We start from the raw sequence: 10000 nt of genomic DNA, 5'->3' as shown, positions 1-10000 counted from the left end.
ATAAACGAAACCTTACACAAATGGCCGTGGATATACTCAAATTATCAGAGATTAAATGTACGCAAGTATCGCACGGCCATGTGCAAGTACAACAACTGTTACGACGCCAGTTATGAACTACTGCATACAAACACTTTTTTGTGACAATTTTTTTTACACATTTTTCTCTTGCCTTTCGAGTGCCTAAAATAGATTTACCCGAAACACATCGTTTTCGGCGTCTCCACATTACTCCGTACACACACACACACTCTTAGGAACTGGGTACCATTAACCTCGGCAGTGACCCCGGCCTCAACTCGAAACCCAAGTTCGTAGCCGCGGCCGAGACACCCTGTCCGGGTGGTCGCACATCCGGTAGCCGAAAAAGGTGTCTCGCTTGGCACCCGAGTTTTTTGCTGTCAATTAACGAGTAGTTTAGATGCCGTAAAGAAACTCCTTCGAGGATTTTGAGTCGTTGGTGACATGGGGGGTGGGGGGAGAGTTGGGGATGATGTCAGCCGGTATGAGGCGAGTGGATTGTCAACCAATAATCTTAAAGAAAGGACATTTACACTTTGAATATCTTTTATGAAATAAAATCAATGTATGTTTTTCTAGTGATTAAGTTTTCTTTGAATATAGAATCAACTCTTATATAGAGTACTCACCGTCCTCCCTTTTCATTACCGTCACTTTCTTCTCTTTCCTTCCCTTTGCCACTCCTCTTCTACCCTTTCCTTCTCCTCTTCTTCTTCCACTCCGTCTTCCTTCTTTCCCTTCTTCCACCACCTCATATTTCTTCTCCTCTTCTTCCTCCTCTTCCTTCTCTTTCTCTTCCACTACATCTTTTTATTCTTCCTCTTCCTCCTTCTCCCACTCTTCGTCTTCCTCCTCCTCCCCTCCTCTTTATTCTGTTCCTCTTCCTATTCCTCCTCTTCCTCCTTCTCCTTCTCTTCGTCTTACTCCTCCCCCTCCTCCTCCTACTCTTCATCCTCTTCCTATATCCTCCTCCTCCACATTTGCTCCCCTATTCCCTTACCTCTCTTCCTTCCTCACCTCCTCTTCTACCTCCTCCCCCTCCTACTCCTCCCTTCGTCTTTATTCTCATTCTAGTTCTCCTCCTACTACTCCTGCTGTTCTTTTGTTCTTCTTCCATACTACAGGCTCTCTTATCTTTTCAAGAAATTAATATGAGAAAGGTTCATAAATGCCGTTTGATCTAGGGAGGGTTAGGGGAAGGTATGGGGAGGAAGGGGAGTGTCTCAAGGGGGTGGGAGGGTATGTGCAGAAGTAGGAGGGGGAGGAGAGGGTTAAAGTGCCAGAAAGACTTACGAGGGAATATAACGCCTGAACGGGCCCTCCAGCTGTTTGGGAGCGAAGGGTGTCGCCTCCAATACCGGAAGGCTCCTCCGATGGCGCTGGTACCCGATCATTTAAAATTGGCGATGTTCAACACTGATGTTGATGAATTGGCTCGTAAGTCTCGTATCCTGCTATATAAATATATAGTATATTTAGTTACCTACCAATCTGTTTTGTTTATGTTAATGTCTTATTCTTATCTAGATCGTTATTCTAGCGTCTGATGTGATTTCCATATTTGATAGCTATTCTCTCAAGCTAAAATGAACAAACTAAGGCATAGACGTTCAGTCACCAACAACGAAGGGCTATCATAGTTAAAGGGCCGTATCTCTTCTCAGCTGCTTTAGTTTGTCATAAGATCGCAGTTCGAGACCATGAGCCGAGCCTGGTGGCCTAGACCGTGGCTCGAATCCGTAACCCGAGACTCTTGCCCGAGACCATGACCTATGACCTCGGCCCGAGACCGTTATCTGAGACCGTTATCCGAGGCCATGGCCCAAGACCATGTCCCAAGATTGTCCCTAGACCGTGTCCCTAGACCGTGTCCCTAGACCGTGGCCTGAGACCGTGGCCCGAGACTGAGACTGAGATCGAGTTCGAGAGACTGAGATCGAGTTCGAGACCGCGACCAAAAAGACGGATGTGAAGCTGCTGCCGCTTCTTGCCCAGGCAGCTCCGCCCAAAGAAGGGAGGAGAGACCCTAAGGCCCTCGGATATGAGCACAATTACTGTTCGTCGAGGGGCAGGTGCAGAACGTATCGCCGCTCTTAGTCCAGCGTGATCTTATCTTACAAATGTCGTAGGCGTCGATATCAATCACGGTGGAAGTTTTAGAGTCGGTAGTTGGTGGTGGTAGTAATGGTAGAGCTGGTGGTGGCGGTGGTGGTGTTGATAGTGGTGGTGATGGTGGTAGAGCTTTTGGTGTTGGTGGTTGTTGTGGTAGTGGTGGTGATGGTGACGGACATGGTGGTATTGGTGGTTGTGTTGGTAGTGGCGGATCTGATAGTGTTGGTAGTTGTGGTGGTGTGATAGTTTTGGTGCTTTTGATGGTTGTGATTGTAGTGGTGGTGATGGATTTGGTGGTGGTACTGGTGGCGTTTGTGGTAGGTGGTGGAGACGACGAAGACAGCGGCGGTGGTGGTGCCATTATAAAAATGAATCGAATACTTTGGTGAGGAGTACCAGAATAATACTCTACCCTATACGGACTGGCTTTACCATGACAGAATCTTTGCTATCTTAAGAGGATGACACAGTCAAATGTAATCCAATAGCTGCAACCAGAACGAAAGTGCCACCCGGCACCAAATGGATTGTCTTCCACCTTTCCTTTTGGGAAGGATTGCCAAGAAGATAAATAAAATATCCTTGTCACAACAGGAAGTAAAGGAAAGTTCTATCATGCATGGAAGGGATTCGTAATTCTGAAGCCTTTTTTTCTATTACTTGTGAAAGCGTCAATGGTAATGTTACTCGCCCGTATCATAGTATCTGAAATGATAAACAAATACTCCGAGTGCCATTTATATTACATAATGTTATCATTAGACACACTAGCTAAAACTATTATCCCAAAAAGCTGTATTAAGAACAGCCTTAGTATAACAAGCATAATTCATGACAGCCTAATAAAACAGAAAAAATGTACATACGTAGAAGAAACACAAGCAATAGATCATTAAAGGTGATATTAAAGCCTGTACCAACAACATTACCTGTGTTGATAATAGTTATGGTACAAGCACTAACATCGTCAATATCCGTATGAACTCTGGTGCCGTATATTCCAACACTACCGCAGCTGCTGATATAGTACCTCTACTATAACCGATATAGCAGTCCCTATGAGCACTTCCCCTGCCGTCGACCCCACCACTTTAGGCAACTTTACTTCCTTTATCCACAAACTGCGTCACATGACCACGGCTACGACTACAGCCACTGAATGCCCGTATTATGAATGCCTTAAAAATTGGTATTACCAAGCTGCTACGACCAACAACGCCATCAAAGCCAACAACAGGTCCACAAGCAGGGGCACTGCTACTACCACAAAATTTAGCAGTACAAACATCAACACCAGAAACATCATAAACGCCACGACAGCAAATGTTATTCATGATCATTATCTTTTTCCCTCTATTTTTTTTTTACTAGAGATTACTCATCGACGCCCGTCCCTCCTTTACACACACACACACACACACACACACACACACACACACACACACACACACACACACACACACACACACACACACACACACACACACACACACACACACACACACACACACACTCTTCCTCTATTTCTACTTTTGCTTTTAATTTTTACTCTTTTGTTTATGTTTCTACTATTTACGCTTCTACATTTTCATATTTTTCTACCTCTACATCTAATTATGTTTCTACTGAATTTATTTCCATTTTATCTTCTACTACTTTCTCTTCTACTTCTGTTCCTTTCTTCTACTACTTTCTCTTCTACTTCTGTTCCTTTCTTCTACTTGCTTTATTTCTATCAATCCGCTTCTACTTATTTTACTTCAGTTTCCATTGCTTCTACTTCTACAAGCTCTAGTATTTGCACTTCTTCTTTTTGTACTTTATGATCGCGTGTTTGTTCATCATATACTTGTATTTGTTTATTATTGTCCTTGTTATTTCTTTTACTTCTTTTTCTCCTTGTAATTGTACTTCCTTGTACAGTAATATTTTTGTTCTTGTCCTTCTTCTTCTTCAACTTCTTTGTGTTGTACTTTTTTTTCTTGGGTCTTGTTGCTTTTCTTCTTGTACTACTTTTTTTACTTCTTCTTGTCCTGATTATAATTCTTGTTTTAATTATTTCTCTTGCCTCCATTCTTCTCCTTCATGTACTCCTATCTCCTATGTTTCTTATTTTTAAGCTATTTTTCTTATAGTGATTCTTTTTCTTGCTGTACTTTTTCTTTCTATTCTTGATCTGCTTATAATCGTTCTTTTTCTTGTACTTATTCTTTCTTATTTTTGTACCTATTTTTCTTATAGTGATTCCTTTTCTTACTGTACTTTTTTCTTTCTATTCTTAATCTTCTTATAATCGTTCTTTTTCTTGTACTTATTCTTCTTTTTCTTTTGTATTTATTCCTCTTTATTTTGAACTTCTTTTGCCTCTGCTTTCTCTGCTTGTACTTTTATACCTCTCCTTCTACTTCCTTTACTTCTGTTTCTAATGCTACTGACCTTTTCCACTAATAACACTACCCGTTACCACCCAATGCACAAATGGGAATGCCTCCTTTTACTCTTGATAGCCTAGGCATTAGGAGAAACCTTATCTGAATCGAAAGGTATTTGCACGAAAGAAATTAGCGGATTTTCCTGAGCGTAGAACTACATCATCTCATTAGAAACCTGTAGTCTAACTGTGGACCTAATATCATTAACATAAGTATATAGCTCAACTCTTTCAGCAGCCCATTAGAAGTAATAACTACCAAAGTTGTGTGCTCGTTCTGTCTACACCTATGCATTATCCCTTGTGTAATTCCTTAATGACTGTCTCTCCTTAGACTACCGAGTGTAACAAAACTTTGCGGAATTTGTTGATACAAAGTTCTCCTCGAGATGCGGTTGTATAACCTTGATAGGTCATCGTAACCGCAAGTAGCACCATATACTTCAGTTTTGTGATGGAGAGCATTAGGACAACTAATGACAACTATTCCTCTTCCAGCCACACTTTACGTTATTCGTGGCACAGGCTTCGGGCCTCAACGACAAATGCTGATGAAATGTCCGTATCAGAAAAAAAAAACTCGTTACACGTTCTGACTATGAACCGCATTCTACAGAAGCTAAGCTGAATCTCATATCACAATCCATCTGTCCAGCCTATCAATAATCATTATATCACAATCTCCTTGTAGTACGTTACAATGAACTATTTCACATATTTACAGAATCTGATGGTATATTACCATATCTTATCCAGTTGCAGCTATTTAATTTTAAATTCACACGACTTCAAACAATTCATTATTGCATTGTTAAATAAATAATGTAAAGCGACTGTAGTGTCTCACTGAAGTATTAAGTTGATAATACTGAAATGATAAAAAAAATCAGAGCTGTTCAAGGAATAAGATAGTTAAAGCGTTAATGGAAGTACTTATATTTGGAAAAATAGTTTGTAAAATTTTATTCAAATTGCTAGCTAAGCTTACCTCGACATAGATAATTCTAATGCGAAGAAATAGAATATTTTAAACAAAACTTTTAGGAAATATATAAATGAATATATAAAAAAAAATAATGCAACAGAGAAGCAAAAAGTAAATTAGTAGTTGAGTCAATAGACAAATAACTGTGTACATATGTATATATGCATACACACAGATAAATAAATGTGTAATTATCTATATATACAAACACATACACACACACACGTACATACATACATGCATGCATACACACAAACATATATACACACACATTCATACATACATACATACATACATACATACATGCATACATAATGACAAGACATGTAAGACATAGTGCCTTTGTATACAATTTAAGACTACATTTCTGGCACAAATTTTCACAAAGGGTCATTAGCGGGAATGTATACATCCACGCATGACTCGACAAACGGTTTCCTTCCATCATTTACTCTTGTCCATAGCTCTGCACCAAAGACGCATTCACACACACACACACACACACACACACACACACACACACACACACACACACACACACACACACACACACACACACACACACACACACACACACACACACACAGCGCTACCACGACTGGATGGCGTAGTGGTAGCGATCGCGGCCGCCACTACGGAGGTCCGACTTCGAATCCCGCCCAGGGCTGAAATAATTTTAGTATCGCTGCGCTGCGAATCGTTACTCCAACTCTCGTGGGTGGGGAGTTGTGTGTGTGTGTGTGCGTGTAAGGTCACAACATTACCCATAGATCGGTCATATATAAGCTCTGAGCTGTCTTTCGGGAAGGTAGTAGATGTCGATCACAAGTCCAACACGTGATCCAAGACCATGGTGAATTACACACACGCGCACACACACACACACACACACACACACACACACACACACACACACACACACACACTAACGTGCAATCAGACGCACCCACACACACGTATACAAGCACACACACACACATTCACACACACACACACACACACACACACACACACGCACACGCGCACACACACACACACACACACACACACACACACACACACACACACACACACACACACACACACACACACACACACACACACACACACACACACACACACACACACACACAAACACACACCGTTCGCGGACGCTGCTGCAGCGGTCCGAGTTCGAATCCCGCCCAGAGCTAAAATGATATCAGTATCGCTGCGTTGCGAGTCGTTACTCCAATTCGTGGGCCGGGAATTAGGTGTGTGTGTGTGCGTGTAAGGTCAGAGCAATACCCATAGATCGGTCATATATGAGCTCTCTTTCGGGATGATAACTGTCGATCACGAGTCCAACACGTAATCCAAGACCATGGTGAATCACACTTCGGTAAAGACACGTATATTACACTCCTTCCCTCTTCCTTCATTCACTCGTTCATTCACTCTATCATTACTCTGACCTTTCGCTCTTTCCCAATCTTCCTATATTTTTGTCTATCTATATGTTTTCCTCTCTTTTTCTCTCTGTCTCTCCTCTTCTTCTTCTTCTTTTTCTCTTCTTTTTCTTCTCCATATTCTTTTTCTTCTTCTTCTTTTTCTCTTCTTCTACTACTTTTCTTTTTCTTCTTCTTCTTCTCTTCTTCTCTCTCTTTTACTTCTTCTTCTTCTTCATATTCTGTTTCTTCTGTTACTTTTTCTTCTTCTTTTCTTTTTCTTTCTATCTCTCTTCATCTTCTTTTTCTTCTTTTTTCTTCTGCTTCTTCTGCTCATTCTTTTTCTTCTTTTCTTATATTTCTTCTTCTTCATCTTAGTTGTTGTTGTTCTTCTTCTCCTTCTTATCTTTCATCTTCTTTCTATTTATCCTCTTCTTCTTCATCCTCTTCATCTTCCTCATCTTTTGCTTCTTCCTCTTTTTCTTCCCCCTTCTCCTGCTGCCTCACTTCTTCTTCCACTTTCTTTCCCTCTTCTTTATCTGTTTCTTCTGCTACATCTTGTTTTATTCTTCGTATATAACCAATTTTATCATCATACCGAAACTTATGATCTAAAAGAAATAATCACTCGGATTAAAACTTAAAAGGCGATCATTAGATTTTTTTTATTCACGACTCGTGCATCAGTTCCGTTGTGCTAACTGTTTTTGAATTTTTCAACATAGATCTTTGCAATTCTGCTGTTCAGCAACAAGTGAAACCTTTATTTAAGCTTTCTTAATATGACTTTAGGTTCCATAACACTCACTCCATATGCACCTGTTACACGATAAGTGACTTTGGTGATTTGAGTTCTCCTAAGCCTCTTCCTTTGCCAAGGGAGAAGTTCCTTCGTCGCCATATTAAGACAACAAGGCAGGACTGGCAGTACTGGATTTAAATTGGACAAATTTAGATTTAAGAAGGAAAGAGGCAAGAACTGGTTTGCTAATAGGATGATCAACGAATGGAATAGACTTAGTAACCATGTAGTGAGTGCTGAAACTATCGGTTGTTTTAAGAAACGGTTAGACAACTTTATAGATAGAGATGATAGGTGGTGATGGACATGGAACTGCCTAGTGTAGGCCTTATGGTTACTTGTAGTCTCCTTCATTTTTATGTTGTTATGAATGAATATGGCACGGCATAGAACAAGTATCTTAGTCGTCGACAACTGCGAAGGAGTTAGAGGTGATGAATTTATTATATTATTGTGAGCAGAGAGTTCCCTACGGCCGAATGAAATCGCCTAGCCAGAAGATATGTATAATCTGTTAGTTTTAGTGAAAGAATAAGGCAAAAGTCTGGCTGAGAAATAGCCTTCAGTATGCCGAGGTATTTTTTTCTGTGTGTTTATTTATCTATTTATTTGTCTATTTTGAGCAAGTTCCCGTGTCTCTAGAATTCATTCGTCTAAGGGGAAAACTCTCGCTAAAACACGTTTTTTTTTAATCGAGTTTTTGTCTCACCTAAATAAAACTAGACTCGCAATGGCCAAAAAAGAAATCTAAGAATTAAACTTACACGAAAAGAATTAACAAACAGTTATGGAAAAACAATCGATCAGTTTCGTTTATGACGCGCGAAAACATATATAAACATCATCACTGTCACCGCCAATACCACCACAACCCCTCACACCACCACCACCATCACCACCACACCATCACAAATCATTACCACAAGCCTGGTCACCAACACATGTCCCGCCCCGCTCTCCACCATTATCACCGACACCACTCGACGCCGAAACACCATCATCATCCCAACGGAGCACGAAATCATCATCGCCGACACTACCCCAAGTACAACCACTATGATCAGCATCACCACTCATACAACCACTACTATTAACCTCCCTCCTCCCTTACCTCCCTCCCTCCCTCCCTCTCTCCATCTATCAATCCCATTTGTCCTTGCCCCCGTCTATTTCTCCTTTCTCTCGCACCTCACATATTACTGCCGCCTGCTTTCCAAATCATTAGCTTCATTATTACCATATTCTTTCTCTTTAATCGTCCCTTCGTTATCTTCTTCCTTTAACCATCCCCTCTTTCTTTTCCCCTTTCTACCCTTCGTTTCTTCTCTCTTTGCTTCTCTTTCTTTCGTTATTCCTTCCTCACTTTCCCCCTCTTCCCTATCTCTTCTCTCTCTCTCCTCCATCTCTATTCCCTTCCTCTTCCATCTCTCTTCCTTCATTACTCCTTTCCTTCACATTTCCTACTTTTCTCTTTCCCCTCTTCTTTCTCTCCCTCAATTCCTTTCCTCTCTCTTTACTCTGTCCTCCCTCTCTCATTCTTCTCCTCACAATTTCTCTCAATCTTTCTTATGTCTTTTCTTTCTCTCTTCCCTCTTTTCTTCCTCCTTCCTCCTTCTTTCTTTTCCCTCTCCTTTTCTCACTCTCTCTTTCCTCCTTCCTTCTTTCCATCTGTTCCCAACCATTTCCTACTAATTCCTTCTCCAGGCTCCTCTTTGTTGGTCCCTTCCCCAAATCCATACCTCATATTCACACTCAAAATTCCAGCTCGCTTTTTCACATTTGTGTTTTTCAGCGGAGCAAACATCGTCACCACGATCAATACCACTCCCAACACCATCACCATAAAAACACCAACAACATTGCTACAACACCAATCAACAACATAATCCCAACACCAACAACAACAAAGACCACTAACAAACAAATACCAACAGCATCACCAATACCAACATTATCATTATCACCACTAACATAACAGCCAATTATTTACCACCACCACTGTCACCACAACCACCACTACTACCATTATCACCAACATTACCACTACCATTGTCACCACCACTTCCCCCACCACCACCACTAACACCACAGCCAATTAATTACCACCACCACTGTCACCACAACCACCACCACTACCAATACCACTAGAACTAACACTAACACTACAATTGCTACCACCACATAACCCACCACCGTGACTACTACCACCTCTACCATCAACA

Source organism: Oratosquilla oratoria, chromosome 33 (assembly GCF_046742065.1).
Source record: "Oratosquilla oratoria isolate Oo_2021 chromosome 33, ASM4674206v1, whole genome shotgun sequence".
Lineage (NCBI taxonomy): Eukaryota > Metazoa > Arthropoda > Malacostraca > Stomatopoda > Squillidae > Oratosquilla > Oratosquilla oratoria.
Note: the sequence above shows the minus strand (reverse complement) of the source record.